Genomic DNA, 12025 nt, shown 5'->3' with positions numbered 1-12025 from the left:
TGAGTGTGGGGTTTAGATTCTTTATGTGAATTCATTTTTTTGCTGTTGTTGTACTTTAACGTTTTAAAATGTTTTCATTTTTTAAATATTTTTATTTTATTATTATTATTATTATTTTAAATTTTAATTTTCATTTTTTAAATGATCATTATTTTTAAATATTTTTTTCTTTCTTTCTTTCTTTTCTATTTTTTTCTTTTGTCTTATCATTTCTTTTCAATTTTCTTATTTCCCCTTCCTTTAATTCTACCTGCCTTCTCTCATTCTCTTTAGTGACTTCTTCCCTTTCCTTCTAATATCTTTCCTCCCAAGCATCAAATAAATTTATAAGAGTAAACAGTAACTCAGCAGTCAAACAGAGCAAGAAGTAACATGAGCAGCACAAAAAATCAAGGAAGAAAATAAGTACAAACAATGAAAGACGGCCTAAATATTCAGGAGGACCTATAGTCATCAGAAAAATGGTCATATAAAGAACTCAAGGAATACCTTAGACAGATGGAATGGAAACTTAAAGAGGATACGAGACAGCAAATCCAAACAGTGAAAGAACACATTGAAAATGAATTACATAAACAGATAAAAGAAGAAGTTATGAATCTTTATCAGTAGATAGAGATTATAAAAAAATCAAACAATAATTCTAGAAATGAAGGAAATGATAAACCAAATTAAAAAGTCAATTGAGAGTATCATTAACACTGTGGAGCAAGTAGAAGACAGAATGTCAGATAATGAAGACAAAATATATCATCTTGAAATGGATCTAGCCAACACAGAAAGGCTGGTAAAAAATCATGAGTAAAACATCCAAGAGATATTGGATAACATAAAAAAACAAATTTATGAGTCATCTGGATAGGTACACAGATTCAAACCAAGGAAATGAGTAATCTATTGAATGATATAATTACAGAAATATTTCCAGAAATAAAAAGTAAACGGATATACAAATTGGACATGCTTACAGGACACCGAGCACACAAAATCACAGTAGACCAACACCAAGACACATTGTTATGAAGATATCCAATATACAAAACAAAGAGAAAATATTAAAAGCTCTAAGAGAAAGGAGGCAGATTACATTAAGGGGTAAACCAATAAGGTTGAGAACGGATTTTTCATCAAAGTCGCTGAAAGCGAGAAGATCCTGGAACAACGTATTTCAAACACTGAAAGACAATGAATGCCAACCAAGAATTCTGTATCCAGCAAAATTAAGCTGCAGGTACGACAATGAAATAAAAATATTTCAAGATAAACAAAAGCTAAAAGAATTTGTAGCCAGAAAACCAGCATTGCAAAGCATCTTGAGCAAAACAATACACGAAGAAGAAATGAAAATCAACAACCAAAACCATCAGTGGGAAGTGCCTCAGTAATGACAGAGGGTGGGGGAAAAGCTAATCATGGAGAAACAAACCAAATTAAAAAAAAAGATGAATCATCAATCATGGGTGGCAGTACAAACCATAAATCAATAGTGACTCTAAATGTTAATGGCTTAAACTCTCCAATAATGCGACATAGGCTGGTAACTTGGATTAAAAACGAATCCAACAATATGTTGCCTCTAGGAGACACATCTGAATGGAAAAGACATACACAGGATGAAGGTGCAAGTTTTGAAAAAAATATACCATGCAATGGTCCGCGTAAGCAAGCAGGGGTGGCCATCCTCATATCGAATAAAATCGACTTCAAGACTAATTTAATCAAAAGGGATAAGAAAGGACATTATATACTGTTAAAAGGAACCATTCACCAACAAGACATAAAAATTATCAATATTTATGCACCAAATAATGGTGCTGCAATGTTCAAAAAACAAATTCTCTTCAAGTTCCAGAATGAAATAGACTACAACACAATAATTATGGGTGACTTCAACACACCTCTCTCACAATTGGACAGATCCTCCAAACAAAAGTTGAATAAAGAAAGTATAGAACTCAATATCACAATCAATAACCTACATGTAACTGACATATATAGAATATATCAACCATCATCAAGTGGATATACTTTTTTCTGAGTAGCACGTGGATCCTTCTCAAAAATAGACCATATATTATGCCATAGGGCAACCCTCAGTAAATATAAAGGTGTGGAGATAATACCATGAATTTTTTCTGATCATAATGGAATGAAACTGGAAACCAATGATAAAAAAGGAAGAAAAAATCCTACATCACATGGAAAATGAACAATATGTTACTGAATGATCAGTGAGTGGGTTACGGAAGATATAAAGGAGGAAATCAAAAAATTCTTAGAGATACATGAAAATACAGACGCAACATATCGGAATCTGTGGGACACAATGAAAGCAGTTTTAAGAGGGAAATTCATTGCCTGGAGGTCATTCCTGAAGAAAAGTAAAAACGAACCAATAAATGAGCTCACACTTCAACTCAAAGCCCTAGAAAAGGAAGAGCAAAACAACAGAAATTGTAGCAGAAGGCAAGAAATAATTAAAATCAGAGCTGAAATCAACGAAATTGAAACAAAAGAAACTATTGAAAAAATTAACAAAACTGAAAGGTGGTTCTTCGAAAAAATAAATATGTTCAACAGACCCATAGCCATGCTAATGACGAGAAGAAGAGAGAGAATTCAAATTACTAACATATGGGATGAAAAAGGCAATATTACAACAGATGCTTCCGAAATACAGAAGACAATTAGAAATTATTTGGAAAACCTATATTCCAATAAAATAGAATATAGTGAAGACATCGATAAATTTCTTAAGTCATATGATTTGCCCAGACTGATTCAGGAGGATACACACAATTTAAACAGACCAATGTCAATGGATGAAACAGAAGAAGCAATCAAAAGACTACAAACCAAGAAAAGCCCAGGAACGGATGGCTATACAGCGGAGTTTTACAAAACATTTAAAGAAGATTTACTACCAATACTTTTCAAGTTATTTCAGGATAGAGAAAAAGAGGGAGCTCTGCCAAATTCATTCTATGAGGCCAACATCACGCTGATTCCGAAATCAGAAAAAGACACCTCAAAGAAAGAAAACTACAGACCAATATATCTGATGAACCTACATGCAAAAATCCTCAATAAAATTCTGGCGAATCGAATACAAAGGCACATCAAAAAAATTATGCACCATGATCAAGTAGGATTCATACCTGGGATGCAACGATGGTTCAATATACGGAAATCAATAAATGTTATTCACCATATCAATAGACTTAAAGATAAGAACCATATGATCATCTTGATAGAAGCAAAAAAAGCATTTGACAAAGTACAGCATCCCTTTATGTTCAAAACATTAGAAAAACTAGGGATAACAGGAAATTACTTCGACATTGTAAAAGCTATCTATGCTAAGCCGCAGGCTAGCATCATTATGAATGGGGAAAAATTGAAGGCATTTCCTCTAAAATCTGGAACAAGACAGGGATACCCTCTCTCACCACTTCTATTCCATATAGTTCTCGAAAAACTGGCCAGAGCAATTAGACACACTAAAGAAATAAAAGGCATAAAAATAGGAAAATAAGAACGTAAATTATCACTATTTTCGGGTGACATTATTCTATACATAGAAGACACAAAAGGGTCTACAAAAACTACTAGAACTAAAAAATGAATGATCTGCGACCCACCGGCAGGTCAGGCCCAGCAACCTGCGGAGGGGCACAGCTGCCCCACGCACCTGCAAGGTAGGCGGTACCGTGACCACTGACAAAACAGGCCCAGTGGCCCGTCTGACACATCACCCTGGTTGGGGGAGTGGCAGAGCCGCCACCAGTGCCTGTTAGGTAGACAGACCTGCAAACGACAGACAGAACAGGCCTAGTGGCGAGCGGAGGGGCAGAGCCGCTGCTCACGCCTACAAGGTAGGCGGGCCTGTGACCACCGAAAGAACAGGCCCAAAGAAAGTACAGGCACAGCGACCTGCCGGGGTGGTAGGCACATTGCCCCAATTGGAGGAGGGGCAGAACCACCGCCAAAGCCTGTGAGGGAGACTTTGCAACTATACAAGAGCAATATAAATATATAGGGGGAAAAATCAATAACACAACAGTTTCACCAAGCAGAAATAAACGCGATCAGTATGAAAAGACAAGGAAAGAAAGGACCACAAGCAATGCAGGTCAACTCAACTTTAGAAGAGGTAATATCTGCAGCAGATGGAATGTCAGATAAAAAATTCAGGATATACATGCTTCAGATAATCTAGAGTCTCAAGGAAGACACCTGACAGCAAAATCAGACAATGAAAGACCACTTCAACCACTTCGAAAATGAATTACATAAACAAATCCAAGAAGCAAAAGATCAATTATACAGGGAGATCGAGGTTATAAAAAAAAAAAAAAAAAACAGAAATCCTGGAAATGCAGGAAACAATAAACCAACTTAAAAACTCAATTGAGAATACTACCAGCAGAGTAGAACACTTAGAAGATAGAACATCAGACAACGAAGACAAAGTATTTCAACTGGAGAAGAACATAGACAGCTCAGCAAAGCTGTTAAGAAACCATGAGCAGAACATTCAAGGAATATGGGATAACATAAAGAGACCAAACATAAGAGTCATTGGGATACAGGAAGGTATAGAGGTCCAAACAAAAGGAATGAGCAATCTATTCAACAAAATAATACGAGAAAACTTCCCATACTTGAAGAATGAGACAGAATCCCAAATCCTAGAAGCCTACAGGATGCCGAATGTGCAAAATCATAAGAGATCCACACCTAGACACATTATAATGAAGATGCCCAACATACAGAATAAGGAGAGAATTTTAAAAGCTACAAGAGAAAGGAAGCAGATTACATTTAGGGGTAAACCAATCAGGATAACAGCTGATCTTTCAACACAGACTCTGAAGATCCTGGAATAACATATTTCAAACACTGAAAGAAAATGGGTTCCAACCAAGAATTGTGTATCCAGCAAAATTAAGCTTCAGTATGGAAGATGAAATTAAAACCTTCCATGATAAACAAAAGTGAAAAGAATTTGCAGCTAGAAAACCATCTCTTCAAAACATCCTCGGCAAAATATTACAGGAAGAGGAAATGGAAAATATCAATGAAAACCAACAGCGGGAGGGAGTACAGTTAAAGGGGGGGGATAATCAAAGAGGAAAACAAACCATGTTTAGTAACATAAATAAACAGATATCGCTGGAAGAACAACCCATATCTCAATAATAACCCTAAATGTTAATGGCTTAAACTCACCAATTAAGAGACACAGGCTAGTAGAATGGATCACAAAACAAGACCCAACAATATGCTGCCTTCAGGAGACGCATTTGATAGGAAAAGACATACATAGACTGAAGGTGAAAGGTTGGGAAAAATCATATCACTCATATGGACTTCGGAAAGAAGCAGGAGTGTCCATACTCATATCATATAAAATAGATTTCAAGCCAAAGTTAATCAAAAGGGATGAAGAGGGACACTACATACAGCTCAAGGGAACCATACACCAACAAGACATCACAATCATAAATATATATGCCCCAAACAATGGTGCAGCTATGTTCATCAAACAAACTCTTCTCAAGTTCAAGAGTCTAATAGACCGCCATACAATTTTGGGAGACTTCAACACACCTCTCTCACCACTGGATAGATCTTCCAAAGAAAAGTTGAATAAAGAAACTATAGAACTCAATAACATAATTAATAACCTGGACTTAATTGACATATATAGAATATACCACCCAAGATCAAGCAGTTACACTTTTTTCTCAGCAGCACATGGATCCTTCTCAAAAATAGATCATATATTATGTCACAGGGCATATCTTAAACAATATAAAGGAGTACAGATAATACCATGCATCTTATCTGAACAAAATGGAATGAAATTGAAATTCAACGATAAAAGAAGTAAGGAAAAACCATGCATCCTTTGGAGAATGAAAAATAGGTTACTGAATGATCAATGGGTTATAGAAGACATCAAGGAGGAAATTGAAAAATTCTTAGAGATAAATGAAAACAGACACAACATATCGGAATCTATGGGAAACATTGAAAGCAGTTCTAAGAGGAAAATTTATTGCTTGGAGTTCATTACTTAAAAAAAGAAAAAAACCAACAAATAAATGATCTAATACTTCAACTCAAAGTCCGAGAAAAAGAAGAGCAAAACAACGGCAAAAAAGTAGACAAGAAATAATTAAAATCAGAGCTGAAATTAATGAAATCGAAACAAAAGAAACAATTGAAAAAACTGACAAAACTAAAAGTTGGTTCTTTGAAAATATAAATAAAATTGACAGACCCTTAGCCACGCTACTGAAGAGAAGAAGAGAGAGAACTCAAATTACTAGCATACGGGATGAAAAAGGCAATATCACAACAGACACTTCAGAAATACAGAAGATTATCAGAAATTATTTTGAATCCTTATACTCCAATAAAATAAAAGATAGTGAAGGCATCGATAAATTTCTTAAAACATATGATTTGCCCAGATTGAGTCAGGAGGATATTGACAACCTAACAGACGAATATCAATTGAGGAAATAGAAGAAACCATCAAAAGACTACCAACTAAGAAAAGCCCAGGACCGGATGGGTATACAGCAGAGTTTTACAAAACCTTTAAAGAGGAACTAATACCAATACTTTTCAAGCTATTTCAGGAAAATGAAAAAGAGGGAGAACTTCCAAATTCATTCTAAGAGGCCAACATCACCCTGATTCCTAAACCAGACAAACACTCCAAAGAAAGAAAACTACAGACCAATATCTCTAATGAACCTAGATGCAAAAATCCTCAATAAACTTCTGGCGAACCGGATACAAAAACATATCAAAAAAATTGTGCACCATGATCAGGTAGGATTTATCCCTGGGATGCAAGGTTGGTTCAATATACGGAAATCAATAAATGTTATTCACCACATCAATAGGCTTAATAATAAGAACCATATGATCATCTCGATAGATGCGAAGAAAGCATTCAACAAAGTACAGCATCCCTTTATGTTCAAAACTCTAGAATAACTAAAGATAACAGAAACATACCTCAATATTGTAAAAGCAATCTATGCTAAGCCTCAGGCTAGCATCATTCTGAATGGAGAAAAACTGAAGGCATTCCCTCTAAAATCCGGAACAAGACAGGGATGCCCTCTCTCACCACTTCTGTTCAACACAGATCTCGAATCACTGGCCAGAGCAATTAGACAGACGAAAGAAATTAAAGGCATAAAAATTGGACAAGAAGAACTCAAATTATCACTATTTGCAGATGACATGATTCTATACCTAGCAGAGCCAAAAGGGTATACAAAGAAACTATTAGAGCTAATAAATGAATTCAGAAAAGTGGCAGGATATAAAATCAACACGCATAAATCAAAGGCATTCCTGTATATCAGCGACAAATCCTCTGAAATGGAAATGAGGACAACCACCCCATTCACAATATCCTCAGAAAAAATAAAATACTTGGGAATCAACCTAACAAAAGAGGTTTAAGACTTATACAATGAAAACTACAGAACCCTAAAGAGAGAATTGAAGAAGATCTTAGAAGATGGAAAAATATACCCTGTTCATGGATAGGTAGAACTAACATCATCAAAATGGCGATATTACCAAAAGTTCTCAATAGGTTTAATGCAATGCCAATCAAAATCCCAATGGAATTTCTTGTAGAAATAGAGAAAGCAATCATGAAATTCATATGGAAAAATAAAAGGCCCAGAATAGCAAAAACATTGCTAAGCAGGAAGTGTGAATCAGGCGGTATAGCTATACCAGACTTCAAACTATACTACAGAGCAATAGTAACAAAAACAGAATGGTACTGGTACCAAAACAGGCGGGTGGACCAATGGTACAGAATAGAGGACACAGAAACCAATCCACAAAACTACAACTATCTTATATTCGATAAAGGGGCTTAAAGCATGCAATGGAAGAAGGCTAGCATCTTCAACAAATGTTGTTGCGAAAACTGGAAATCCATATGCAACAAAATGAAACTGAATCCCTTTCTCTCGCCATGCACAAAAGTTAACTCAAAGTGGATCAAGGAACTTGATATCAAATCAGAGACATGGCGTCTGATAGAAGAAAAAGTTGGCTATGATCTACATACTGTGGTGTCGGGCTCCAAATTCCTCAATAGAACACCCATAGCACAAGAGTTAATAACTAGAATCAACAAATGGGACTTACTCAAACTAAAAAGTTTTTTTCTCAGCAAAAGAAACAATAAGAGAGGTAAATATTGAGCCTACGTCCTGGGAACAAATCTTTACTCCTCACACTTCAGACAGAGCCCTAATATCCAGAATATACAAAGAGCTAAAAAAATTAGACAATGAGATAACAAATAACCCAATCAAAAAATGGGCCAAGGACCTGAACAGAAATTTCTCAGAGGAGGACATACAGTCAATCAACAAGTATATGAAAAAATGCTCACCATCTCTAGCAGTCAGAGAAATGCAAATCAATACCACCCTAAGATACCATCTCACTCCAGTAAGATTGGAAGCCATTAGGAAGTCAAACAACAACAAGTGCTGGCGAGGATGTCGGGAAAAGGGTACTCTTGTACATTACTGGTGGGACTGCAAATAGGTGCGCCCAATTTGGAAAGCAGTATGGAGATTTCTTGGAAAGCTCGGAATGGAACCACCATTTGATCCAGCTATTCCCCTACTCGGTCTATTCCCTAAAGACCTAAAAAGAGCACACTATAGGGACACTGCTACATCCATGTTCATACCAGCACAATTCACAATAGCAAGACTGTGGAACCAACCTAGATGCCATTCAATAGAAGAATGGATAAAAAAATGTGGCATTTATACACAATGGAGTATTACTCTGCATTAAGAAATGACAAAATCATAGAATTTGGAGGGAAATGGATGGCATAAGAGCAGGTTATGCTAAGTGAAGCTAGCCAATCCCTTAAAAAGAAATGCCAAATGTCTTCTTTGATATAAGGAGAGTAACTAAGAACAGAGTAGGGACAAAGAGCATGAGAAGAAGATTAACATTAAACAGGGATGAGAGGTGGGAGGGAAAGGGAGAGAGAAGGGAAATTGCATGTAAATGGAAGGAGACCCTCAGGGGTATAGAAAATTACATACAAGAGGAAGTGAGGGGAAAGGAGAAAAAATATAAGAGGGAGAAATGAATTATAGTAGAGGGGGTAGAGAGAGAAGAGGGGAGGGGAGGGGGAGGGGGGATAGTAGAGGATAGGAAAGGCAGCAGAATACAACAGTCACCAGAATGGCAATATGTAAATCAATGGTTGTGCAATTGATGTGATTCTGCAATCTGTATATGGGGTAAAAATGGGAGCTCATATCCCACTTGAATCAAAGTGTGAAATATGATATATCAAGAACTATGTAATGTTTTGAACAACCTACAATAAAATTAATTTAAAAAACAAAACAAAACAAAACAAAACAAAAAAAACAGCATGGTACTGGTACCAAAACAGGCGGGTGGACCAATGGTACAGAATGGAGGACACAGAGACTAATCCAAAAAGCTACAACTATCTTATATTTGATAAAGGAGCTAAAAGCATGCAATGGAGGAAATATAGTATCTTCAACAAATGGTGTTGGGAAAAATGGAAATCCATATGCAACAAAATGATACTGAATTCCTTTCTGTCGCCATGCACAAAAGTTAACTCATAGTGGATCAAGGTGCTAGATATCAAATCAGAGACTCTGTGTCTGATAGAAGAAGAAGTTGGCTCTGATCTACATATTATGGGGTTGGGCTCCAAATTCCTTTATAGGACACCCATAGCACAAGAGTTAATAACAAGAATCAACAAATGGGACTACTTAAACTGAAAAGTTTTTTCTCAGCAAGAGAAAGAATAAGAGAGGTAAATAAGGAGCATACATCATGGGAACAAATTTTTACTCCTCACACTTCAGATAGAGCCCTAATATCCAGAATATACAAAGAACTCAAAAAATTAGACAATAAGATAACAAATAACCCAATAAAAAAGTGGGTCAAGGACTTGAACAGACACTTCTCAGAGGAGGACATACAATCAATCAACAAGTACATAAAAAATGCTCACCATTTCTAGCAGTCAGAGAAATTCAAATCGAAATCACCCTAAGATACCATCTCACTCCAGTAAATTGGCAGCCATTATGAAATCAAACAACAACAAGTGCTGGCAAGGATGTGGGGAAAAAGATACCCTTGTACATTGCTGGTGGGACTGTAAACTGGTGTGGCCAATTAGGAAAGCAGTATGGAGATTCCTGGGAAAGCTGTGAATGGAACCACAATTTGACTCAGCTATTGCCCTTCTCAGACTATTCCCTGAAGACCTTAAAAGAGAGTAATATAGGGATACTACCACATCGATTTTCATAGCAGTACAATTCACAATTGATACACTGTGGATCAACCCAGATGCCCTTCAATAGATGAATGAATTAAAAAATGTGGCATTTATACACTATGGAGTATTACGCAGCACTAACAAATGACAAAATCATAAAATTTGCAGAAAAATGGATGGCACTGGAGCAGATTATGCTTAGTGAAGATAGCCAATCCCTAAAAAATAAATACCAAATGTCTTCTTTGATATAATGAGAGCAACTAAGAACAGAGCAGTTAGCAATAGCAGGAAGAAAAGATTAACTTTAAGCAGAGACATGAGGTGGGAGGGTAAGTGAGAGAAAAGGGAAATTGCATGGTAATGGAGGGAGACCCTCATTGTTACACAAAATTACATATTGTTGTGAGTGGAATCGGAAAATAAACATGGAGTGAAATGAATTACAGTAGATGGGGGAAAAAGAGAAGATAGGAAGGGAGGGGAGGGGAGATAGTAGAGTATAGGAAAGGTAGCAGAATACAACAGTAACTAATAGGGCATTATGTAAAAATGTGGATGTGTAACCGATGTGATTCTGTAATCTCTATTTGGGCTAAAAATGGGAGTTCATAAGCCACTTGAATCTAATGTAAGAAATATTATATGTCAAGAGATTTGTAATGTTTTGAGCAACCAATAAAAGAAAAAAAAAGTAGCAATATATATGCCAATCGAAATTCATCATGAAATATATATAATCCACAGATCGAAAAATATTCATTTTACTGAACATGGATTAATGTATAATGATATTCAACTAGGAAGCTCACCCATAGGTTGAATTTTCAGTTTCAACAGCATTTAGGAGGAGTGATCCTTTAGCACAATTTGCATCTGCCAATTCAGTTACCTCACAAGTATGTACGTGTGGTACCAGGTAGAATTCTATATGTGCATATAAAAATACATGTGCTGAATAGGCTACAGAGAAAGGGAGACAGGAATTCACATATTTTTTAATTTTAAAAACACATGTAGAACTATTTCAACAAAAAAAATTGACTAGATTTATAACTCCTACACTATATAATGCAAAAGCCAATTGTAAAAATACACCATGCCTCCTCTGAACTGCTTGTATTTCTATTCTGTTTGGGTTATTTTTCACCATCATATTAGAATTATAAGTCAGAGTATAGTAGGGTATGTGTTAGTTTCAGGGCTTCAGTATTTCAAATAGAAAATTGAAAAATGAATCGAATGTGTATGTAAATATGTGTTACACAAAAATCTTCCCACTCACATTCAGAACAATGCCTTGATATTAGCTTGGCCCCAAGTAAGACAAAATTAGAGTAGAAAAGTGTGAAAATCTGTTAATACATATCTGGAATGGAATATGCTCGGGAGTTCACAACCTTGGAGGTGGTAGAGGAGTTTCCAAAAGTAAAGAACAGGGTAAACACTCCACAAACATGGAGCTCTGCTGGCCTAAGACTTCTTGGGAAACTGCCTCTGAGGTTGGGCACTTGAAATATATGTTGTGGTCATGAGCTTTAACTTTCTTTGTAGTGAGACCATCAAAGATGGGTCTGCATCTATGTGACCTGGAAGACATGGTTTCTTATATTCCAATGACCATGAGGCAGCAGTGCTGAATTCTCTCTTTGTAGGTAAACT

This window comes from Callospermophilus lateralis, chromosome 16 (genome assembly GCF_048772815.1).
Source record: "Callospermophilus lateralis isolate mCalLat2 chromosome 16, mCalLat2.hap1, whole genome shotgun sequence".
In the NCBI taxonomy this organism is placed as follows: domain Eukaryota; kingdom Metazoa; phylum Chordata; class Mammalia; order Rodentia; family Sciuridae; genus Callospermophilus; species Callospermophilus lateralis.
Note: the sequence above shows the minus strand (reverse complement) of the source record.